Here is a 25,815-nt window from a genome sequence, read left to right on the forward strand (position 1 = left end):
TTCCTGAGCGCCCGGCTTAAGTCGTTAGGCGGCACAGAGTACAAATCTTATGTTTGGAAATGCAAGAGTGAATATTGTCTGCAGGCAAAAAAGTAGCAATAAGAAAGGAGAGCCTGAGTGCTCAGCTGTTCCCACTACCAGCACGGCAAAGTTCCAGAAGGGTCAGATCTTGATCCACTTGAGAATTTGGGCAAATATTAATGGCAGGATTTAAAAACAAACAAACAGCAAAAAAAATATTCCCTCAGCTACGATTACCATGGTATATGTGGGTTATACTGCAGTGTGGGACCTGCTACAGAATGGTAATTAGAAGTTATTTCTAAATGATTCCCCACAAAGTGTGTTGTTGTAAATGCTAAACAACTGTGTTTCATCCGTAATCATGTAATTGGTGTGTGCAGCTAATTAGTGCGTGTGCAGTTTAGGCCCAGATTTTTTGGAAATGTCTCCTGTTCTGGTCCTGATTTAGCAAAGCCCTTAAACAGCTGATTAACTCCCATTGGCTTTAATAGGACTTAAGCACATTCTTAATCAGGGCCACTGTGTCAAATCATGTCTCTCGGTGACAATGAGAACAACCTGCCAGAGCTGGGGGGAAAATATCTCTAGGTCCTCCTTAAATGCAGATTAATATTTCTCGTGAAGCATTTTACTTCAGAATCTGAAGCTGTGTAGATCGCTTTTTTTTTTAAAGCAAATGCTTATTGTCACAATCTAATTGTATGTATAAAGTTTAAAGATTTTAACTAGCTTGGCAGGAGGCTGTTTACATCAAATCTGCTCAATACACCTTTGAGATGGAGAAGAAGAAAATATGCATCTGAGAGTGCCTCACTGGAATATAAATGTCAGCGCTGATAGATATCTGTGATAGAAAATTTGTGTGGGAGTAATAATTTAGTAATAAAATAGGTCAAATTAATTCTTATGCTGAAGGGGATACCTTACAATAACCATTTTGTAATTTTATGTTTGACAGTTTGCTCTGCATTATGTGGATAGGTGGAGCTGAGATAATGTAATCCATTTCCAATTGTAAACAAGATTGCTTTAAGAGCTGCTGTAGTAAGATGCATGTTGGCTGACTTTAAGCTGAAAGGTAATTGCCTCTGAATATTAATGTGCATGTGGGGATTTTGTTTTTAATTCTGGGATTTCATCTTTGCCCTATAGCAGCTCTGAAGAGGCCCTTGTTTTCCCAAACCCCACTTTGCTGCTAATTGAAGCTGATGGCAAGTGTTGCGCTTTGGGCCCTTTGCTTTTATTTTATGTGGCCTGTGCACCTTGGAGAACGCTGCTTTCTGTGACTTTTTTTGTTCTGAAAGAGTGGTAAGCAAACAAACATGATGTGTGTTGGAGATGTTCTTGCTTTCCTGTGGTGGCTGTGTCTGGGTCCAGGGTGAGGGGAGGCGAGGAGAAAGGGGAAGAAGTTGCTGCACCAATTGAATTGTAGCCTTTCAGGTAAATGGGACTTGAGGTGATGATCCTATGCCATGTAGCTGGAGGGCTTCCTCAGGAGTAACTGAGGATCTGATCCCAAGCCCATGGTTAGAGGTTCTCCATCTGTTTCCACCCGCTTTGGAGCAGACCCACACCATGGAGGCAAGTTGTAGGTAGTGACAAGCTTACTCTGGGGGAAACCTCAACTGGCTATGTTTGTATGTGACATTTTTAGGCACAGAAGGGAACAGGCAGATTACAATCAGGTCCTACCTTGTCGTTCCATTTCACTTCTGCCACTTGGCTTCCCTGGGCGTTACCCCTGCTTGCAGCAAGGCTTGGCACTGGGTGCAGTGGGCCTGGTGCTGCACAGGGTGTAACTGGGGCAAACGGTGGTCAAACAGCATGGCAGGCACTTGAAAATAAGCTGGTGTGTGCCAGGGTTTAACCTATTTTAATGGCACCAGACTCGTGGGCTGTCACTTAGTACTTTGAGCAATTCGTCTAAGACAGTTTGAAGATGTTATGGCTGCCAGGTGGCCTGTATGCACTTCTAGCAGAGATGACTCTCCTTAAGGCTTGCATTTAAGGTAAATGCAAGGTAAAATGCCTTGCTCTCTGGCAGGCTGGCTGGTTTGGTTGTTTTTAAACAAAGAAACAGAAATGGGGTATTTTTAGCTCGAATCAATCAGTGTCCTGTGTGGTCTCACAGGGACAAGGTGATGTCTGAGCAGGGCTGGGAGCTTCTGGTGCTGGTGTTTCTGCAGAGGGAAAGGTGGCTGGATGGAGCTCAGAGATGTCCCTGTGGGGCAGGGAGGTGCTGAGTTGGCTGCTCTGCTCCTCTGCCCACTGGGGAGGGGTGGTTGCTCCTTGCAGAGATGGGGCCAGCAGCAGGTCAGCACTGGTTTCACAGCCAGCCCTTTGCAGGTCACTATCAGCCCGGGGGCCACAGGTGGGCTATAACCTCGTGTGATGTCTCTGGTTAAACAGGGGGCGGGAGGTAGGTGATATTCATAGTGAGATCTTGATTATTATTTTTTTTGTTTTAGAACCATTTATGAATTTCTGTAGTACCTGTTTCCAGTGGTTTGCTCTGTCCTCTCTTGAATTTGATGGGAGTCCTTTTGATAATTCAGTAGTTTTTGCAGTGATGCTGCTTGTAGCAAAGCTGTTCCATGGGTGCCTTCCCTAAAAAATACATAAAAAAGCTACAGAAACATTTAACTGTAGGCTGGCAAGCAGAAAAAGTGAGTGTGTGTGGGTTTGTGAATGTATGTTGCCCATTAAGGAGTCTCATTCTGTGCTGTGGCTGCTTCATTACTATGGTAAAAATAACATAAAAGGATTCTAATAACTAATTAAGTTGTTCATTAATGGATCAAGCACAGTCTTAAGGGCAGTCGTTTAAGAGAGTCCGTTTAATGAAAGTTGACTGGAGGTGTGTCCTGTGGCTATGGCAAACTTTGTTTTATAGTGGCATGTATTTTTCAGTAGCTCCTGACTGTGCTGTAATGTGGTTGGAGCGGGAGAAACAGAAAACTGGCCATTTCCCGGCAGATAGCGATAAGTTTCTACTCAGTCAGAAGGCTCTGTGCCCCGTGATAGGTTTATAATTATTATCCTAAGATTGATGTTTTTTGGGGGAGTGTAAATTTGTGCAGCAGTAATCCATTAAGAAATCAATAATCATTCCGTCCTGAAATGCAGCTTCTGTACGACGTTATAAATGCGCACCAAAGGTTTGAAACTAGGCTTGTCTGCCCTTCGCCGCCCCCTCCTCTTCCTGAACTCCAAGCTCGATGTCCTTTGCTGTGTTGGAAAAGCAATTACACGGTGGGACCCTTCTTTCCCACTGGAAGACCGGGGATAAGAGTGGCATCACCCTGTAAGATCTGTAGCGTGACCTCTCCTTTACTGCAGCACCCATTTGATCTTGGGAAATTCCCCAGTTTCTGCCCTGGTTTCATCCCTGCGAGGTGGGGATGATGAAGATTCAGGCGGTGCTCCTCTGGAGAGGAAATGTTATGTAAGTGCAGAGCCGTGGTGTGTGCACACTTCCTTTTCCTCGCTCCCCCTCCTCACTCAGTCTCCGTTTAACATGACATGGGTTGGACCATCCGAGGCCACCGCGTCCTGCAGGGCTTCCCTTTTTGCTCCGAGTTGCACCCGGTTGGGCAAACGCGTTTTGAAAACGCTGTTGTAAGTTATCCTCTGATCTCGAGAGCTGGAAACCCGCTTTATCTCAGAGTACAGGTGCTTGTAGCTGATAAATAATAGACTCTGTAAGGGACGCTGGGAGCAGTGTTTTTGCCTCGCTGTGGAAGGCTGGGCTGTACAGCACGAGGTGCTGAGCTGGTCCAGTTTTGATCTTGCAGAAGAAATTGTGGATGGGGCAAGAAGATGCAATTACACCAGTAAGAAGGCACTTACCTACTGACTTCGGCAGACCTTAGCTAAGAGCTACAAAGCATCGGAGTACTTTAATATTAAATTTCCTTGTCCTTTGTTTTCAACCTTTCTCTACTTTTTGTTAGAACAAGTTGAAAAATCAATTTTAATGGAAAATGCCTCCATTTTTCTTTTGAGTTTAAATTACGATTATTTTTAGCCAGCTCAACTGTTGTTGCAAACAGGAACATTCCTTAACGATAAGCTTTGTGTCTTACATCCATGGTGTTTGTTGTCCAGCTCTAATCTCCCCGTCTGCTTTCTCATCTACCCCAGCAAAAGCCCTGTGTGAGGGGAGGATGTGGTAACTTGGTACCTGCTTTTTATTCTGACACCATCATCGTCTAGCGCGTGACGTTCACCAGCCTTTTCAGCTTTTGGAGGGAGATCAAGACCAAAGTGTTCATCACCTTTCCTTTGGAGATAAGAGTCTCAGGTTGTGGCTAGAGGCTGGCACGTGCAAAGTGTGAGTTTTGGCCTTTGATCTGACTCATGGCTACCTTGGTTGAGCAGAGCAAGCCACAGGAATACCTACGTGGGGAGAATTTTTTGTGTATTTCAGCGTTCGCAGGCTTGTGTCCTAGGTGAGAGATGTGTGGAGGAGCTGCTGGTGAGAGAAACTGGACGTTTAGAGGCTTTGGCTTTTTGTCTGTTGAATTACATATTTTTTTTTTCTTGTTTAAGGCCACGAACCCTGCTCTGGGCTGCCTTCCATCAACCAAGAATACTTCTTCATTTCTGCAAAGCTCTCCCTGATGCTCAGCTGCTGGTGGCATATGCGTTTAGCAAGGGCTGGCACTTTGCTGCGGGTTTTGACTCCCCTTAGTTCAATACCTCGTAACTCGTACCGCTTCTCTATTGGCCCATGTACCGATCAATGTCTTTTATATATCAACACGATTCTTACTATTGAAAATTGCCTTATTTATTTTTCTCCCCCTCTGGTCAATTGGTGATGCAGAAGCAGCAGCTGATTGACAGCTGATTTTTCTGCAATGATTTGCTCCAGTGCTCATGCAAATGACGTGCGGCTTTTCAGCGAAATAGGAAGACTTTATCACATCTTTTTGGGTTTTACCCATGACCATTTTTTTCCAGTGGTTGCAGAATGGTGAGTGCTAAAAGCCCAATATCGGCTCACAGGATGCTGAGTTTAACAGATAGGGCTTTATTGGCGCTCAGCTGCATTTGTCTTTACTTCACAAGTCTCTATTTAGAATTACCTGCAAGGGTTTATTTTCCAGTGTGGTTTTCTGAGACAAACCTCTTCTGCTTCTTTTGTTGTTGCTATTTTTTGAACTACTAACAACTCACCACCATCTATATGACTGCTATGACTGTGTGTGTCCACCTGTAGCTTGAATGGCAGCTCACAGAAATTGGTAAAAGTCGTTCTTTGGAACAAATTCTCCAAAGAGAAACATTTAACCAAGTGAACAATTAAGAGATGTTGTCTCAATCAATAAGTTAGAGTTAATTGGCTGTGTACAAAGCATTTCTAAGCCATTCCCCTGAAGATTATGCATATTAGGTTTAGAGTGCCTTTCTAGTGGACTGTTAAGCTACTTTCAAAGGCCAGTTTTGAAAAACAATTATTTTTCTTAATGATTATTGAAATAAAAAAAATAATTCAATTTTCCTCAATTTCCTAAAACGTTCTGCATTTCAGCTATGGATCTCACAAACTGAATTTAAGACTGTTTAATAGCAGCTTTGCATTATTTTTTTTTCTTTTGTTTTGTGCCCCTAGGATTATTCCATGCTCCGGTGGCTGCAAACTGCTGCTCTGGAGGACAGTCCCCAGCCACTCTCAGCCCGTGGGCAGTAAGAGGACTGCAGATTTAGCATATTCAGTGCCGTGTCACCTCATTTTTCAATTTCTCTTGCTGTGGGCATTATCAAAACCTCCCAAGTGCAACACATTGACCACAGACTGGGGGTGAGGACCAGTGGTCCTACACTGCTAATTGAACGTTAAGCTTCTGTGCGTGGTTTAACAAACCACACTGGAATCAAGAGACAAAGAAGCCCCAACTCTCACGGCAGTGTGAGCAGGCGCTGGTTAGAAAGGGCCTTTCACCCAAAGGTCTCAAAGGCATTGATGGTGAAAGGGCAGTAGCCTTGGTGCTTTCAGCAAAGAGAGGTGGGAACTGAGCTCTTTGGGCAAAAGCCCTTGGTTTTGGGATGCCTTACCGGGGGTGTTGTAGGCTTCCTGAGGTGGCATGGGTTGCTACAAGGTCTGAAAATGGGTCAGGAACACATCAGCCTGGACACAGCTCCTGAAGAGTTGGTCCAAAGTGGCTTGGTCAGTGACATGCCACATGAGTCAGTGCCAGAGCCACAAATAGAAGCTGAAATGCCTGTCTGCCAGCCAGGAGTTGGCTTCACCAGACCAGCATTTCTTGTCCCGTGGGCTGCACACACGTGTTAAATGTGTTTCATAGAGCTTCCTCCACTTTTTTTTTTTTCCAAATGTCACCTCTAAAAGTCAAGGTAAATTGTAAGAAAGAAAAAAAAAATCTGTAACATAAAATCAATAGAATTAAGTAGTTCAAAGCAAAATGCTTTTTCTTCCTTAAATGCTAGTCCTGGAAATTGTTCTTCCAGTTCTTTCCCACCACAGGACTCGTAAGGCAGAGGAGGGTAGGAGCTCCACACCAGATGAGCAGTGCTGTTCGGATGGAGGCATCGTAACCAATCTTATTCAGGCTAATTCTCGCCAGCTCAGTTGGGAAGAGGAGGGGGGAGTAAATCATTGAGTAGGTATATCTTCCATTCAGCAGGAGCTGCACATGATGGGATTATTAGTATTTCTAAACTAAAGCCCCTGACAGATCCTTGGATGCTTAAAGCTGTTGTGATGCTTTACCAGATGGTTCAGAAACTCAGACTGGAATATCTCATTGGCTGGTGCTGAACAATGACATTTCAAACCCACACGTTCATTTGGATTTTAATTTTCAGGAGGATTAAAGCTTTTTGGGATATGGGCTGTCTCTTTCCATATATATGCTCAGCACCTTATGTAGTTGAGATGCTTTTGCAGTGTCTTTGTAATTCGTCGACAGCCGTGTTGCTTAGGAAGGAGCAGTTTGGACAGTCGCACGACACTAACTGGGTACCTGGTCCAGCAAAACGTGGACGGGGTAAGCCTGCGAGTTGTTGGCTCGTCTGATGCGTTTGGTGTGACTCCTGCAGCTGCTTCGTCTTGTATCGGCTAACTGCGAACAGGTGACTGTGCTACGACATGGCATTTTGGTGCTGCATCCCTCTGTTCCTTCCACTTCTCCAAGCTTGTCTTTGAAGCCCCAGTCCTGCAAATGCTGACACATTTGCCTAACTTGGTACAAGTGGGGTGTCAGTGTTTCTTCCTGCAAGGAGCTGAGCTCTTCAGTCCTGACTCTGAGGGAGAAGATCAAAGGCAGTGGGCTGGTTTTAACTCCCTTTCAGTCTCAAAGCATTTTTTTAAAGCAGAATGGAGAGCCCCTCTGGCAAAATGTGAAAAATAAATCAATTCTCGAGCCTGCCAAGTCAGGCAGTCCGTCCCCGGCTGCCCTCGTGGCTGTCCTGTTAGCACAGGGACCTTTCTGCTACTTCCCAGCTGCCTGGGAGAAGGAATGGGAGCATTGCTGTTAAATTCCCTCGTAAACTCCTTAGGGCGAAGATTGCTTTTTGTTGTCTGTAGGTATGCTGGGTGGTGATAGGTTACTGCGTAGAAATGCGACTGCACAGACGATGTTGGGATCAGGGAAAAGGGATTTGAGCTTAGTATTTTAGGAATGCAAAATTTATTTATAACACGTGTTTAAACAACAGTGCTAACTCGCGTTCTGCAGAGCAGTGAACCAGGATGCTTTGCTGGCAAGTCTGGGAGGTTTTGCTTTCTTTCTGCCCTCACTTACCCCCTAGATCTCTACTAAGATAAAAGCATCAGTGGGGAAAGAGTTGGGCTCTGTTGAGAGGAACAAGGACATTTTATGTAATTATTTTGGGGTGTTAGACTGGTACATTCAATCCCACTGCTCTTCACATGATTCATTCTATTTGTACATGACGGCTGCACAGAATTAAATAATGTGGGGGGTGTTTTTTTCTGTTAAACAAGTATTCCCTTGGCTTGTCACAAAAAGCTGACACATGTTCGTTCTTCACTCAGGGAGTTCTGCATCTGTCGACACTTCAGACATAATCAGTTTAGATTTCAGCAGCTGATTAGTGCTCACCTCTAACCAAACTGAGAAGCTGCTCCTCCAAATGGTAACAAATAATATCCTAATTAGTCCTCTGCATATCGCTAGCGGGAGTCTTAGCTGAAAGCGACTGATCTCGGAGGCCTTTCTGTTCAAGTCCGCTGGCTGTACAGGCTGTTGTATCAGCACTTAGCTGGGCTTTTATTCCCCCTGCCTCCCGGTGCCTCGCTGAGCAATTAATTATGTACCTGAAGGTAGGCATTAGGCACGCAACAGTATTCCACGTCCAGTTACAGGCGTTTCATTAGCGCCAGTTAATTTATGGATGCTAACGCATGCGGGAGCAGGAATGCCGGGCAGGGCTCCAGGATTGTCCCGTTGGGCTGGTGGGTGTTACGTGTCCCTGCAAAGCCGGCTGAGCTGACCACCCGACACAGCTCGTGCTGCCTCGAACACCGCTCTGCTCAGAGCAGGATCCTGCACCACGAGGGGAGTAGAAACGCAGAAGGGAGAGCGACACGGGAGCAACTCCTCCGTGCACCACTGCCTGCCTGCTTGTGACAGCACCAGGAAGTTTTCCATGGGTTTATGCTCTTCTGAGTCTGATTAGCCGGTTAGCAAAACATGCCCATCCCTGCCTATTAAACTCTGTGTACTTCCTCTTAGCTGATAGTGTTTTATACAACCCTCTTGTGTTGCTTTTTTTTTTTTTAATTAATAAATGGGGATGAAGGCGTAACTTAACAAGTACCATTCACAGCGATGGCACAGTACCCATTGTCATTTTGCAGAACAGAAGTGAGGTGGGCAGCCTCAGGTGGATTAGTTTGACCACAGTAGGACAAAGAATTGGGGAAAGAAAAGAGGGGGAGAGGTCGCGGTGCGGGGAAACGCCTCAAGATGCCTTCAGCAGCATGCACCCACAGCTGTCCAAAGGCAGGCTCTGAGCAGGCCAAATGTTACAACAGATAAATATCCAATAGTTCAAAAACAAATTTTAAAGTTTAGTTTGGATTTTCAGGTTCCATTCGATAACTTTTTTAAACCCCGCTTAAGTTTGAAATGGAGATAACCTAATTATTTCTAATAAATCAGATCTAACAGAAAAATCACATAAATAACTGTGGAAGTGCTGCTTAAATATTTCTGGCTGAAATGTTTAAGAAAGTCTAGCTGCTAAAAGTAGAGATGCCACGAAATCAGCACGTAAAAGCAGAGCTGGCTGCTGAAAATGCTTTATTATTGTAGTTGCTGCTTTTTCTGGTGGTACAGGGGTATTTTCTTGACTGTATTCAGAGCTCAGTTGAAGCAACTGAAACGGTTAGATTTTTAAAAAAATATATTAAAAAAAAAAAACTGGTTTGAGAGGTTGAGGCCAATTCAAATTTGTGTTCAGGAGGAAGACAACATAAGTAATGAATTTTAAAAATCCTCTAGGAAACATTGTTAATTAATTTTAATGCATTAACATGTAAAACAAATGTGTGACTAAAGGAAAGTGAAGCTGTTTAAATGAGCACAAAGTGGTAACAAAAAGAAGTCTAATCTGCTATGGAGCTGATTTACTTGCAAAATCATTGGTTTCTGTGGCTAATAGTTAATTTTTGTTTAGAAAACAACTGAGAAGCCCTAATGGGAGGCGAGGTTATGCTACGGTATTTAAACTGAAGTTTTCTGCTTGCTTTTTAATCACCAGCTTTAAAAGGTGACTCAAATGACTTGATTATGAACTGATTCATCAGGTCTTTTTCTTTAATAATATACATGTGTGTATATATTAGAAAAAAAAAAGAGTATAGCTAATCTATTAGGGTTTCTTTAGAGCAGCTGATATGCTATTACTGGGAAAGCTGTTAGTTAAACTGAGAAGATAAATTGATGCAGCTATTATAAAGTGCAGGAGAAAATGCCTAAATGGAAGATCATGGCAGGCTCTGATAGACGGGAATTATCAGGCGACAAGAAGGTTGCAAGTTCCTTCTGGTTCAGTCTCAGAACTGATTTATTTCAAATAGTCATTAATGATTTGCCATTACAAACAGTGAGTTACTGATCTGACTTCCAAGTCAAATCAGAAGGTGATATCGGCATGAAGGAGAGTCAGAAAATTGCACGGGAAGAGTTGAGGCGCTTGGGCAGTGAAAATAAGCCGCAACGTGACCGTGCAGGGCTGCAGACACTGGGACTACAGGAATCTGTTGTAACCTGCGTGCCTGGGAGCTGGAAATGAAAGGAGCAGAAAGGTTTGGTGACTTGATACGTCTGCCAGGCGCTGATACGATGCTGTTAGGAAGAAGGCACATGCCGTGCTGCGATACCGCAGGTGAAGTTTTGCAGCGGGGATGGGAAATGCTGACGCTGCCGTACAAGCCTGGGAACCAAGGTAGCCTGGCCCACGCAGAGGTCTGCGCCGCAGTGACTAGACATCTTCCGCTTCGTGAGCTCCTTCTCAGACTTGTTTGGGAATCTCTCTGCTCTGTCTGGAAATGGAGATGCGTTCGGTCAAGTCCTGTCAGCCTGGTAAGGTCAGCCTTGAGAAAGGGCAGGGGGTTGTGCCTGTTGAACAACACAGGAAGGGGGAGATGTCACATCGAGGCACCCGTGCTCTTTATAGAGGTCACCAATCGTGTGGCCTGCCTGGAGCCATGAGAATGCCTTCCTCATCTTAAATTCTCGCTTGAACACGGCTGGTGTCAGCCTCTTGCTACTCCTCGCCCAGGCCTGTGATGCTCGTGTGCTTACACGAGGTCTCGCACAGTTTAACTGTGCAGCAACAGGGCCACCATATTCACATACTTCTCAGGACTTCATTCAGCTCTAGCACAAGTTTTCTACCCTGTCAATTGATGTGAGCACCAGCAGGAAAACCTTATGGCAAAAACTGCACCACGTATATAGAAGGGAAGCAGTTGACTACGAAAAGTGCTGGGCTGCCTACAGGCATGGTTATGAGCTCCCTTCAGCTGGATGACACATCCCATGTTTTACTCCAGAGCTGGAGGAACTCAGGACTTAAGAGTTGTCATTTTATTTATTTTATTTTTTGTTGTGTCATCAGGCAAGGCAGTGCAAAAATGGAAGTCTTCAGATGCTTCTATTTCCCCTTTGTCTTACTTAAGGAAAGTCATCTTACTGAGCATCTGTGACGAGTCTAAACGAAATGCTGCTCTTTTGGTACCACTCAGTTCTTCTCTTTTGTTAGCCACTTCGAGCAAGGTGGGGTGTGACTTCACTGCTCTGTAATAACCCATGTTATTCAGACTTGCCATGCAGCAAGCGTTTTGAGGAGGGGAAACAAGAGAACAACATTGTTTTCAGCAACATGTCTCTTCCTAACAAATGCCATTAAAATGCAGAGATTTTAATCTTTTTTTTTTTTTTCCTTGAAACTTACAAACTTAGTGTTTTATGCCCCTTATGCATGTTTTAGGTTACTTTCGTGTTATTTCCTGTATCCCTCTACTCAGAACCTCGTCTCGGGTACTTTACGAGGAAGAAGTTAGATCAAGATACTTCTCACTGGTGCCCCATGACAGTAGGTGCAGGTTCTGAAAACAGTGCGTGTCCCTGTTTCCAGTCCACTTGGGTGCAGGCTTTTTCCCTGCTCGCTCTGTGAAGGGCAAGGTTAGACCTGTCTTTGATTTTTAAATGTATGAATAGCTGCAGAAATCAGGGCTCAGGAGCACTGGAGATTGAACTCTCCCTTGGATAAATGAAATTCTGGAGTCCATTCAACTTTTGGCCAAGCCATATACTTTTTTTTTTTTGTATATATAAACCTGCTGTAAGCTGTGTGTAAATATTCTGGCAGATTTGCTTTGATTTTTATGCAAGATGTCCGTACAGAACCAAAATGTCAGCTGGTGCCAAATTTTAGCTGATGTAAACTGCCATAAGTATAGATCCAGCAAAGGACTTGTGATTTAGAGCACCTGACTTTTAGTGTACTAACTTGACATCATTTTTATGGGACATAAAGCTCCATAATAAATGATTAGTTGGTTTCTTTTCCTTTATATTTCTCACGTGGAACGGAATTCCATTTTTCTATTGTGTTGGAAATTGTGAATTCACTCCAATGATCAAAATTCAGTTTAACAATCTACCTCTCCTCTGCTGTGAAGTCGGATGCTGTAGTGCCACGTCTGGCAGACAAACCAAATATGCTGCCCAGATAGGCAGTGAGACGAGGGATTAATTGAGGCTGGCTAACTGGATCTTTGGACAAGAGTTTTATTATAAAGAATTAATTATAATGTTTTTTGAGACTTGTATTTATTATTATTTTTTTGTAAATGCTAGAACGCTCTGGGATATATTTTCTAGGTAGTGTTTGCTAATCCTGTTAACAAATAATGGGATTTGTGTGTGTACCTCCCACGGGCTGATATGAAAACATACTTTGAAGTGTCAGAAGTTTTTTGGACGCACGTTTAAGACTGACTACATTCTTTAAAGGCTAAAAATAGCAATTTCTCAATGCTCTAAGTTTTGATCATACCTGCATATTGGGAGAAACTGCTACAGGTGGTTGAAATAAATGTTAGACTACCTCAAAATTACCTTGTAATGCAGAGTCTTCGTGGTTCTGGGCTGCCTAATGTGACAGTGGAAGAGCCTGGGCTTTTCTAGGAGGTAATTACGTTCACTGTATGCATTTAGGAGAAGTTATCTGTAGTGCTTTTCAGAAGAAAAGCTATTCTAATCAGCCTTACCTCAAGATCTTGTCTTTCAGACCTGAACAATAAGAAATTCTGCATGCATGTGTGTTGAATATAATTTTTTTATTTTTTTTTTAAGGTTCACCACAGGTTAGTACCTGCTTGCACTGAGGTTGGTCCTTGGGATATGGTAATTCAGTGTGTCACTGACAAGGTGACAAAAAGGGTTCAGTTCTTGGAAATTTGTGTCCAAAATCTAGCCTTGTTTCCACTGCTGGGCTACTATCTCTACAAGGCCTGCCTGACAAGGGGAAGGAAATGTACATTTTGGTTAAAAACTAGCACTGAGTGAGTTTTTGTCCATTTCCTTTAATAGGAAAGGTGAACCTAATGTTGCTCCTTTTTATCAAGGAACTTTGTTGCTGGAGGCGAGCTACGAAATGGCGTCTGGGGCCTGTGGGGCCCAGTAGGCCTCCGTTTAATACCGCAGCCTTTAAATATTGCTTTAGTGATAGGCAGGTCCAGGATTTTCTGTGCCCTAGGCCTGCGGTAAAGCTGGAGAACAGCAAAACAGTTGACTTAAAAACAAAACAACAACAACAAAAAAAAAAGTGTGTTTGAAAGCCAGGAAGTCAGGAGAAGTGCCTTCCTCTGCTCTCATGGCGGTTCTGCTGAATAATCACTTGGCAAACTGCAGTGACGTGTCGGAGAAGCTCACAGTTGCAATTTAGGTATAGGGTATTTTGGGAGGCTTTGCTGGCTTTTAGCTGGATGTTAGAAAAGCTGTGTGATAAGGACATAAGTTTCCTATTAAGCCGTGTCAGTGGTCTGCAGCGTTTGAGGCTCTTAACCCAGTGCGAATGAGGAAAGTTGATGCTTTTTGTCTGCTTGGTAGTGGTGGTGGAACTGCCGGAACAGAGGGAAGGAGACAGGCTTGGCAATAGGGCTTTTTTGCACTTTTTTTTTTTTCCTGAAGAAAAAAGTTTCAGGTGGCTGGGTGCTCTCTTATATTCTTTCTGAGCCGTTGGAGCTGGCTTTTCAGAAGAGACTGGTCCAAGAGCAAACTGTTGATCCAGGAGCTTAGGTGGATTCAGCCAGACCTGCTCTGTAGTAAGTTGTCTCTAAGCGCAGTTAAAAACTTCAGTTCTCCTCTCTGGGTTACATTTGCCTGAGTTAAGCAGGCAGTGAAGCTAATCTATTTACTTTTATTTTTCTTTCTGCACTGCTCCTTTGTTTCCTAACCTTTTACCACTGTGAAACTGTTGGCATGTGAAAGGTGTGTGGCCCTCCTGTACCGATAAACATTTCTAACATGTCCTAGAAACCTTCTCTTTCTGTGGGATTTAAGCTAGCTCCTTCAATTGTTTTTCATAACATCTGAGTTTTGGTATTTGGCATCTTCCTGACCTGCTTCTTATTGAATTGTTTGAAGGATAGTGATAAAACATCCTCGAGGAACTGACAGAGATGTATACAAGTTCATCAACCCAGGTATTCCTCAAATGTCTTAGATCTGAATTCAGCAGCACAGAGTTTAATTAAGCAGTTGTGCACTTGTTCAACTTTCAGCAATTCTCCCTTTGAGTAATTCACCGTGGGTCTGTAGGTGCTGACAAACCCCTTTGGTGTGAACAGGATTTGAGTGTGCACCCAACAGCCTTGTTGAGTGAAGCCGTCTAGAAGAATAACCAAATACCTCGTCTGCTTTTTACTGGTTCCTGTGCATCACGCTGGAATTTCTCAGTCATGCATCTGTCATGAGCCCTAGTTAGGAACGGAGGAGCCTTTCTGTCTCCTGTGCTCTTCTGGTTGTGAAATTGTCCTCAGCTGTTGTGAAGGCAGCAGTATCTCGGTTTCCTTAAGCTCCACACTGAATCTGATGAGGCTTTTTGCTCCCTCTCCTCCCCAGCATATCTAGAACTTGTGTAGTTTCCAGCAGAAATGTCTTCGTGCCTCATGTACATAAAGCTTCATCTATTTTGTTGACCGGCATGCTGGATTATGGTTTTGGGTGCTCGTGTGTGCACAACTCCCCAGGTATCAGGGGGTTAGGCTCACGTAGCTGTGAACTGATTTAACCGTTTCAGGCTTGCCTCTGTCAAACATCATGTGAGGTACGATGGTTCTGTTCCTTCACTGATCTAGTCCTCTTCCAATTTATTTGTATTATTTTTGCCTTTTAGTAATGGTAACATGATGTGCAGATGTAATGCACTGAAACATGGAAGGGAAGAGCAAACCACAACCACTTCTGCTTATATCAAATGCAAAACTATGTAACAAGAGCCTTATTAAGAGATTTAAACTGACCTCTGGAGTGCCGTACTGTTGATTTCATACCACCCTGAAGTATTTTCACTTCTGGTACCGTTTGGCTCCTGCTCTTAACTCTATTTACTGTATAGGCTCCCACTTTAGATCTTCTTCCAAAGCTCTTCTCCTTAGCTGCTGCTGTCTGGTGCAGAACCTTGTGAAATGCTTTATAACACTGAGTATACAACAGCCCCCGAAATTCCTTCACGTCATTGCAGTGCCGTCCTCGGGGAATTCCAGAGGCTTTGCTAAGCGTGACCTCTTCTGCCTCCGTCCAGCCGGCACGGTCTTGGGCAAGTTGCTTTCCACGTTTTCCTGGTGTATCATTCTTCTGGCATGCAGCTTCCAAAGCTTTCTCCCCGCAGTTGATTTTCAGCCTTCTGGCTAGTAATGCTGCTGCTTACTTCTTGACCTGATACAAAGTGGTACTAAAATGAAGGCTTTTCTAACATAATTCACTAAAGATTAAGTCTGCATTGTAGAAATCTTGATACAGGGTCATTTGTGCATTATTGCGACAGACTAAGAGGAGCTCAGCTACTTTAAAAGAAATAGGAGCCTTTCTATATAAAAGTTTGACATGAATTAAAAAGGTTTTGGCTTTTTACTCAGGGGGATGCAAGTTTGTGGCATTTCTTCATTTTTTTTGGATGGTATTATCTGAAAGCGATGTAATATGGTTATTTCTGGTTTGCAGAGAAGGCATTTTTAGAGCAAGCTGATAGCGAGCCAAACTCTCTGAAACCTTAAAGTTGTGGTTAGCAGAAAGACAGTTTAGGAAATTAGGTCACCATTACCTCACTATTCTCTTATTATTTTTTTTTTAATTTTAAATCCTGTAGTATCTCCTGTAGTTGCCACTGTTGCTGTTTTACTGGTAGCACCAAAGATGGATCGGGTCCCAAGCTGGCAGCAGGAAGGAGGCTGACGGCCTGAAGCTTCGGAGGGGTGAATTCACTGTGTGAAGGCAGTGCCAGCAGAGGAACAGCAGGACCAGTGGGTTATCTGGGGAGGAAAGCCAGAGTACAGACTCATCTTTGACACTGGAGGAGTAGGATGGATTTTAGGGATCAGGTGGGAGCTGCTGCCCTGCTGACAGGCTAAGCACCGAGGAGGCCAGGCAAGGTCTCAGCCCGGGGGGCAGCTGTGGGCAATCCGCCTGCCTGAGTGGGTATTTGCCTCTGCACCATCAGCTGTTACACCTCCACTGCAGCAGAAACCATCCCTGTGTGGGCTGCCGGGATGAGGTGGGAGCAAAAGTAACTTGAAAACCCAGACCTATTTATATAGGCATCAATTTTTATTTATTTATTTTTTAATTTTTCTCCTCTTAAAAAATGCTATTAACAGAGTCTGGGAATAGCTGAAAGCTTTATTCCCATCTGTTACACTGTGCGTGGCTCTTTTAAGGTGTGACCTTATCAAAGCTGGAATCAAAACACAAAGTAAAGCTGAAGGCAGGCTCAATCTAGTTGAGATTCCCTTCAGTAGACCATGGCGATGGGGAACAATGGAAGTGCTGCTGAAGTTCATTCTTTTCCTTAAGTGTGGTTTTATCAGCAATTAGTGTGTAAAAATAGCCCTTACTGCCTTCAGGATCCTTCCCCTTGCTTGCAGACTGGCCTTGGCTTACTTTGCCTAAGAATCAAGGAGGTTTCTACTCCAACCGGAGTATTGACTGAGCCAGTGCAGCCACACCTGCCACACATTACAGGTATTTGTTCCTCATCCCTGGCATTGCTTGTTAAACTCCAGCTGCAGAGCCTTTACTGCCGGGTTTTCTTCATGGGCCGGGAGGAGACCAGTTTATATCTTCATCTTCCAGGCCCAGGGAAATGAATCATTTTGGAGAACACCAACATAGTATTGTGCTGTGCTGGATTTTGGTTGCTTTTCAGGTGTGTTTGGAGTGCTTTTTGTGGTTTTTGATGAGTCATTGGGATTATTGTGACTAACCTGGTCATGATGTATTGTATGGAGAAAAGAGGCTGAAAAGGAAGGAAAAGGAAAGATCCAGTGGGCAGATATTATTTGTATTTGTAATCCCCGAACTCTGGCAAAATAACTACTCAGCACTACGTAAGCAGGTAAAGGTAAAATTGGCTTCTCCCCCATTAGCCCTACTTTCTCAGCCTGCACTTAGACTCCATGCTTACCCCAGAGGTTTGGGTCTGTCCTTTTTGTGAAGGGGGTTGTTACACGTGGAGGGGTTGCAGTTTGGGAGCTGTAATTTATATACTGTTGAATTAGCTTTCAGGACCCTAAGAAACATCGAAACCTCATTCTTCCATCTCTTTTACGACATCACCTGTGACAGCTTCAGTTTACAGACTCCATTCTTTTTGTGGAAATTTTATTGTGTGACCATTTCCTTGTTTAGTAATACAGTGGCTTGGGAGGAAGCAACTTTATACTTTTGATCTAATTTTAAAGCCTCAGAATAGGTCATTCGCTCCTCCAAACAATTTCTAAAGATTTTCAAATAAGCCATAACTTGATTTAGAAGGCGAGGAGTAAAGTGTCAGGGCCAAAACTTTGAAGGAGCTTTTATGTGTAACCTTATTGGGATTTTTAATGGGCTAAATACAGCATTGTAGGCAGAAGCTGTAAGCTGAGAAGCCCTCCATCTCAGCAGATCCTTGGGGATATGCCCTTGGGAGGGTTTCAGACTGCAAGAAAATGTGGAAAAACAAGAAGATTGCTCTGCAGGGATGGACATAATGCAGGGAGAGGTTGGGAAAGATAAATCCTTCTGGCCCCCTTCATTATGAGAGTAAAACGACACTTTTGGCTAGAGGCCAGTGAAACCTGGGAGATCTCGGATGGTGCAGACAGGACTAGCAACAAGTTTTGTCAGGGAATGGATTGGATGAGTGCAGATTTGCCTCAGCCTTGTGGTTTTTGTTCTGAATGCATAGCGTTAACCCTTCCTTTCCTGCTGCTTTCCAGAAGCAGAAGCAAGGCAGACACTCAGCCCTCATGACAGAGCAGGGGAAAAGTGCTGTGGATTTTAATTAAACTTGGAAAAACAAGTGGAGGTAGAGGAGGAGCTGTAGGATTGTCGGAGGAGCTGCCTGTTGCGACTCTGACCCAACGACACAGAGGTTAGCAGCCATCCCATCCTCCCCGTGTAATCAAAATTGGGCAGTGTTGTGGAGAGGAGGGCTACCAGGCAGATTGGTTTACTCACATTAAAAAAAAAATATTGTTTTTTTAATTAAAGAAACTGAAAATGATTTTCAGCAAGAAATCTGCTGTTCTGAAAGGCGATGGTTTTGATGTAAAATTTTGGCATGCCCTTTGGGTTTTAGCTACGTTGGCTCACCAAGATACGGCTGAGGTGGTGTTTCAGGGAATCGAGGAAAACGCTTGTCCTCTTTAACGTCTTAAACTAAATACAGCACCTTTCCTATGGCAATGGGACCTCAGTTATTTGGCTGTAACCTTAGATTTTAGTCTGTGATAGGTAAAAATGTTACTATTTGAAATTAGGCCATTAAGGGCTAGTTCTTTGAAGGAATTTGGGGTCCTCTGCTCCCTTAAAGCACACCTGCAGTTGGAGGGGTGACAGCAGCTGCAGGTTTGCATGGGTTACCTTTAAGTTAGCCCACATATCAGCACAGAAGGGGACAGCACCATACCCTGGCACTGCTGTGATGCCCGCTGGAGCAGCTCGGTGCAAAAGGAGCCGTGGGTGCTGCCGCCTCTCTCCGTAAAGCTCCCAGGCTTCTCCCTCCAGTTGGCTCCGGTCAGCCCGAGCGCGCTCGGGAGGCTGGGTGTATTTGCAGGATCTCGTGATCTTCAGGGGACAGCGTTTAATTTTTTTATAGGAGTTGCGTGTAAACATGGGAGGGTAGAGCTTGGCCCGTAAATAGGATCTATTTGGGAATAAGCCTTTTCCAGAGCGAGGCTCGTATAATGATAGTTTTCATTTCTTCAGTTAGACATAAATGAGGGCCACGAGCCTAAAAAGGCTTCCATGGAGGCTTTATTTTAAGATTCACCAAGTACTGAAATTAGCCTGTAACTTCAGGGCTTGTAAGTTAAGCATGCATCGCAACTTTTTCAGCGCCTCCGGCCATACCGCCTTTCACCTTGGAGTATTTGTGCTGTTCCAACTGCTCTAAGTCTAGGCATGATAGCTTTCTCTTTCCAGAGGCTGAGACTTATTTTCTAAGTCCAACTTGGTGAGGCTGGGGGAGATATCGCTGGAAAGCAGTGCCCCTCGCTATTGAGGTAGAGCAGGGCAGTTTAATAAAGTTTCCTGTTTCTAACTAGGAGCAATTAGCAGTTGTGTTTTAGGAGGTCAGAACCAGGACAACACGCACGAAGGGTAAGTCTGAGCTGGCTTTTGTCACTTGAACCTTTCAGTGACCAAAAACCCTAGGAAATCCACTATAAAAGACTTAAGGACAATAGGATTTAATTGTACATCCCTTGGGTGTCTGTGCTGGCTGTGCCCTAAGGAATGTTGCCATTAATAAAGTTGTTTTTTTTTCCCCCCCTTGAAAATCCTAACTGATCTTTGGCCATGGAGAGAGGGTGCCGAGTTGTTAGCTGGGCATGGTACCAGGGATTTGTGAATGAAATGCCAATTGCCTTGTGTCTGAAGGCTTCTGAGGGCACTGGGGAAGTGAGAAAAGTTGTTTGCAGTCAGGTTGTTGTGCTCAGCCCAGCACCTCTGCCCCAGTCCTCATTTTCTTCTTTTACATACTCACTTTCGAGTATCATCAGCCTCCACCGTTCCCAGGGTTCTTAGCTGTAAATCACGCCAAACCTTTGAATCCTTGAGTCATTTCTCGCTATGACTTTTCCTCCTCTGTGGTATGAAGTACACGTGTGTTATCTGCTCACCTGGAGCAGATCTGAGAGGTGCTGTGGTCTACAGGAATGAAAACAGGGTTGGGAGGCAGGAGGTGGTGAAATCTCATTCTGGCTCATGGGGCAGACTTCAGCGAGCTGCTTCACCTTTCTGTTTCATTTTTCTCGCCTCTGCAAGGAAAGGGGTACGAGTGTTTCCCAACCTGCCTCACATGGCGAGCACTGGATAGAGTAGTTCATTAAATCCCTTCCAAATCTTTGGATGCATGGCATCCTACGGGACATAAATACCTTCTGGTGGCCGTTAGCAGCAGTCTGATAGGAAAGCATGGATTGTCCTCACTCACTCCGTAGTTGGTCCGGAGGATGTATGTGTGTTCTGTGCTTCCTTTGCTCCCAAATCTGTTTGCCTGCAGCTCTGAAGAAGGAGATACAGCAAAGGTCAGCCATCTGTGCCTGCCACTGCAGAGGGACGGGAGCCCCGTTGGCCAGCAGGTCTCCTTTTGCTCGGACACACGCTTTGGTCACATGGCAGAAACATTCATGTCCACCGAATGTGGGAAACTCACTTCAGGGAATCCTGTCTCTTGCTTTTTGCTTTTCTTCTGCAGCGTTGCCTTATTAGCACCTTTCCTCCACCTGGGTACAGACTGGCAAACAAACACCTCACCACCTGCCAGCAAGGACCACACCTCGGGCTTCCTGAGAGTCACAGCCGTCAGTTTATTGCAGGGAGCATGGATCTGTTTTCCAGCACTGAAACCAACTGGTGGTAATGCCTATTAGAGTAGTATCTAACCTAAGACCAGCCATTCTTAATATAAGCCAAGTAGTCATTTTTTTTCCCCTTTAAGTAGCACAGAAAACCTGTTGCTCCATCACATTTTATTGTAGGAAGATTTTTCTTCTAGATTTTTTTTCATGCCCTAGGTATTGATTAGATATTTTCTATAATTCCCTATGTGTTTCTTTAGGACCCTTTTTTCTCTTTTTCTTTTTTTTTCCCCTTTAAGGAAGCAGATTATTTCTTCTCTATTCAGTTTATGGGTCCATTCTACAGGGTTGCTGCTGTTGGGCAGGGAAGCTGTGCGAGCCAGCTTGCAGGACTTGTGCCCTCGCAGTGCTGGTGGAGCTGGGAAAAAATCCAGCTCCTGCTGATGTGCTGCTTTCCAGCAGCAAGCTCTCCTCCTCCCTTGTAGCCTGGGATTAAACCTTGCCTTGCTCGGTGTCCTGGGTGGAAAGTGTGGTGGACAGCCAGGAGCAGCCACAGGCTGGTATTTTCGGGGTGGGTCACACAGCGTGCCTGCAGTGAATCCAGAGCTGACTGCCGTGGTTACACCGTTAGAGCTGGGGACTGTCCTTGGAGGAGCTGTGTACGTAACCTGCTCGTCATTTACAAGGGAGGGAAGCGAGTTGGTAGAAACCTTTGAACTACCTGCGTGTGGCACCGGAGTGGTTTGGGGAAAGGTGACAGCCAGCGGGCTGGGGCTTCTGGGCAGGCACGGGTGGGAGAAGCTCTGTGGCTAGGGAGGGCAGGCGAGATCACAAACACTTCTTCTGACCTCCATGTGTCTGAGTCCTGCCTGGCTCTGGGCTTCTCAAACCACCATACCCGCTTTGATACTGGTAGTTTGCCTTGTGCTGTTTCACAGAGCACTGATGGGAGCTTCTGTGCCATCATACGATGTGTGGTGTGGATGCTTGTAACCTCGTTGTGAAGTTGGAGTATACCAAAGCTTTCCTATGAGTGTGTGCCTCTCCATGGCTTCTCACTTCTGTTTCTCTGTAGTTGCTTCTCTCATGGAGATAGGGAAAAGAAAAGGGTCTGGTTTTTACTTCTGCAGAGCAGAAGAATAGACCTCAGGCATTATTAAAACTAGCATCGCTGGAGGATTTGGCTGTATGTGGAAGAGAAGTGCACATTACCTTTCCCTAGTCGCAGTTTGAGGTAGTTTTTATTTATTTATTCCTCAAAGAATCAATAAAGTAATAGAAATAAGTACCAGATATTTTTTTTCTGTCATAAATTCACCCTGATACCTAATAGGGAATCAGGAATAGCCAGTTCTATTAACATAAAATACTCTGCCTAAAACTTCCTCAAATCTGAAGAGGGCTTATCATAAGGTAAGAAAGGCTTGACTTCAGCATCACATGCAAAACACGGAAATGAAGGTAGGGGCGAGCCATGTCCTTTAGGGTTTTTGAGGGGACGAAATAGGGAATAAAGTAGAGGAGAGGTGGTGGTGGGGAGTCTCAGCCACCTGGAAGGTGAAAAGGCATAGTGATGTGACCCAGCTTTGCTCGTTGTCTAGTGAGGATGGCTTGCTCTGAAGGTGATTTAAGGCTGTTGTTTTAGTAATAAAGGGCTTCAGGTGACACGATGAGTGGAAGATTTTTCCCCTTTCTATCTAAGGCTCTGTGGAGTTGTGTGCTGAGCTGAGTCCTGTCTGCGTTGAATTTGTCTCCAGGAACCTCAGCGGTGCAGAGGCTAGATGGCTGGTTCAAACTAGTCGTTTCATCAGCTCCGGTAGGCTCCTCCAGAAATCATCTCGCAGATTAGGTGGGATGAAATTATTTGCCCTCTGGAGATGCGCATTTATTTGGATTGACTTCACAGGGAGCCTAGAGAGTGCTAGGGGGGACTTGGCTAACCGGCTGTTAGATGTGTAAAGCGAGGTGGCATAAATTTGCCCTGGCAGCAGGGAGCGGGGAGGTGATGGTTAAACTCACCATGGGGAAGGACAAAGATGGGAATGCAGGCACAAAACCCTTCAGGAATTTGAGCGTGGTGAGGCCACCTCTCATGTTGGTAACTTGAAATACAGCGGTTGTTTTGATATGCTCGTTGCTCATAGCAGTAACCACCTTCACAGCTTCACCGGGCGCTGTCTGCGCGGGGAGCTCCTGCGTGTGATGGAGGAGCACGGCCAGATGATTGCACCCGAGATGAAACTGGGGATCAAGGTGACAGCACTCTCCATCATTTCAGGTGGCAGAGACACAGTCAGGGGTCTGGTCGCTCTGGCACACTTCTGCAAGGGGCAGGGAGGAAGACCCTGGTGCGGGTTGTTGGTGCAAGCTTAGGGGATAGCAGTGATGTTGGAGTGGTGCAGGTGGGCATCTCGCCTACCAGGCTACTGCTGCACAAGTTGGATGATACTGCTTTATTCCTTCTGCTTTTGCTGTGGTACAAACAGTCCTTACCAAGGATCAGAGTTGTGAGAGGTATTTAGTGAATGTTATAAAGAAACACTTCTCACTGGTCTCTTTGCTGGAACAATGAACTAAGCTGACCAACCCCACTGAAGCCCTAATGCTCCTTGTGCAAGTACTTCATACCTCTGCCATCTCCCATTGCCTGTTTCTGTTCTGGTTACTTGGTCTGTGGCCTTGGTGGAGCTTTCAGTAATTTTTAAGAGGGAATGCCAGTAAGAGCCCAAGTGTGAGAGGGTCTTACACCTGCATTGTGGTCAGTAACATGCTGAGGGTGCTCCTCATTCTCACCTGGCCCCCAAGCACGGGCTGTGCCAGCTTTTGTCTCCTTCCTGCCTGGGCTGGCAGCACACCCAGCTGCCTCTGGCTCGGACAAAGCAGAGATCCATTTACAGCCGAGTCGATTCAGGAAGGCTTCAGGCTTCATCTGGAGCGAGGCTTCAGCTCTGCCGCCGGGTCTGTAGCTAGGACAGCACAGCCACTGTGCAAAGGGCCGCTTCCACCGACAGGCTGTGTGCTGGTGAAGATCCAATTTGGCGTTTAAAGATTGTTGGGAGGAGGCCTGTAACAAGTAATAGCACAGCCTGATATACAGCAAAGAGCTTATCAGAGCTTAGCTGGAGTGGTCTGCTCTAGATCAGGTGCAGACTTCAACATTTGAGTTATTAGGGCTGAAGCTTCTCAGGTTCACCAGCCTGTAAGTGCTGAGGAGCAGTTTCATTGCAGGCAGCGTACACAACCTGCCACGGCTGGGTCTGCACTCGTGAGCGTTGGTACGATCTGGAGAGAGAGCCTTCTTTTTATTTTTTTTACTTTATTTATTTTAGCTCCTAATGGTGTCCTGCTGTCTGCTGCCAATAGCTACTGGCCTTTTTTTAGCGGAGTTTCTGCTGAAAACATGAAGAGATTGAACAAATAACGTGAGGCCGGTCTGTAAGCAGTACCTTGCCCACTATCTCTGCTGCATCTCGAGACATGCAGTTTTGCAGCCTGGATCTTTCCCTCTTTCACCCCCCAAATTCCCTCCAGCTTTGCCAGGTTGCTGCTGTTCGGAGGTTTTCTGTTGTCGCTTGGTTGTTGTTTTGTTAATTGGGACAACTCCATATTGTCACCAGCAAACGCTCTGCTATTCAGCCGCCAGAAGCCTGGCTACTAGTTCCGTATCCCTTGCTGTAAACTGGCACGAAGCTCCCTCCCTAGGTCCACGCTTCCTCAAGAGAGCAGCTGCTGGTTAATCCTGCTGCAGAGAGCAGAAAGCGAGCGGAGTTTGGTTCCAAGAAGCTGCTGCAGCCTTTGGCCAGCAGCGAGCAGCCCCGATAGCATCGGTTACGCGAGGATGAGGATTGGAAACGGCGAGGCCAGTTTGGGAACAACTGCATCCTTGTTTCTCTACCCTTGAGGACAAGGGGGACAAGTGCCTACATGTGTTGGATTTTGTTAGCTGGATCCAGTTGCTGTGTTGAGTTAATGAAGGTCACGTTAGTGTGTGGGATGCTGGGAAAGCAAGGGAAGCAGAAACCCAGCTGGCCCATCCCCAGGCGAACTGGTTTTAACCAGGAAAGAGTCAGAGAATGCGAAGAAACTTCTTGTACATCACCTCAGGCAGTTATGTATTCTGTTTCCTAGTTACATTTTTTTTTCCTGGTATCAATTCCAAAACAAACAAATGGAGAGGGGGGGAAAAAAGAAGCATTCCTTAAAATAACCCTTTAACATCTTGGGCCAAATTCTGAAGATACAGCCTGTCTGTGCTGATATTGATAGCGAGCACCCCAGCTCTGTGCTGGAACGAGCATGCCATGAAGCTCTGATGCTTTTTTACTAATTTTGAAATAAAGATTGGAGCGGTAGGGTTATGTCATGTATTGGCAGCACAGTGAGTAACAGGATGGATAAATGGGCAGGGCACCGCAGGTACAGACCTCCTGCCTTGCTGCTGCTGCACTTTTTCCTCCTGCTCCCTGAGCAGGATAGGAGCCTGGCCTCGTTTGGGGGCCGTAGGCACAGCTCTGATGGAAGGGGTGGTAGCACGGCCCTTCAAACAGCAGCTTTGGTGTTCCTGGGTAGTAGCTCAGCGCGAGAGTTTCCTGTTGGGCTTCTTTGGAGCAATGGCACAGCCAAACGCGGCTCCCACAGGGCTTCTGTTCGCTGGCTCACGTTGTGAGTGCTGAAACCTTGGGCCTCCCGCATCGACTGCACATTTTCACTTCGCTGGGGCATTTGCAATGCATGATTGTCATACTGCAGTGCTTGTATAAAGCTGCTTTTTTTGTCTCTGGGTGAGCACATCCACTTCCCCCTCCTACTCCGTGTTATTCTAGTCTTTCAACTAACTTTTGACTCCAAAAATTTAGGGAGTTTATCATGCCCCACTTTCCAACTGACCGTTTGATCTTCCTGACAGCAAAAGCAGAAGACATTTCTCAACTTCCCTGCACCACTGCCCTCTATGCCATCCTGTGCAGAGCTCCCCTATACAGCTCTTCAAGTGCTATATAAGGTTCTGAAAAGTATCACGTTGCTTGGCTCAGTGCTGAAGGCAGTAGGGCACACAGTCTCTTTGGCATGCTCCAGCAGCCAGTGGAAACAAGGGTGAGCCAGCTCGTGTACATCTTAGCTTTGGCAAGGATGATCAGAGCCATAGCTCAGCAAGAAATCAGCATTCCCTCTGCGAGTGAAAGGTCAGGAATGCAGAAAGCTCACTGCCTTTTTAAGAAGGTTGA

The 25,815-nt window shown here is 45.2% G+C and overlaps 1 protein-coding gene across 26 annotated transcripts in view; it reads left to right on the top strand.

Moving 5' to 3' along the window:
• Nucleotides 1-25,815, top strand: part of IKZF2 (IKAROS family zinc finger 2) — a 116,051-nt gene that overhangs the window by 17,163 nt on the left and 73,073 nt on the right. Inside the window, exon 1 of one of the 26 annotated variants that reach the window (XM_013101656.5) lies at nt 16,817-16,953. The exons of the other annotated variants lie outside the window; for them this stretch is intronic. The gene's annotated coding sequence lies outside the window, so the exon portion shown is untranslated. Of the gene's footprint in view, nt 1-16,816; nt 16,954-25,815 lie in introns of those variants that run through there. 26 annotated transcript variants of the gene reach the window in all.

Source organism: Anas platyrhynchos, chromosome 7, assembly GCF_047663525.1.
Source record: "Anas platyrhynchos isolate ZD024472 breed Pekin duck chromosome 7, IASCAAS_PekinDuck_T2T, whole genome shotgun sequence".
In the NCBI taxonomy this organism is placed as follows: Eukaryota; Metazoa; Chordata; class Aves; order Anseriformes; family Anatidae; genus Anas; species Anas platyrhynchos.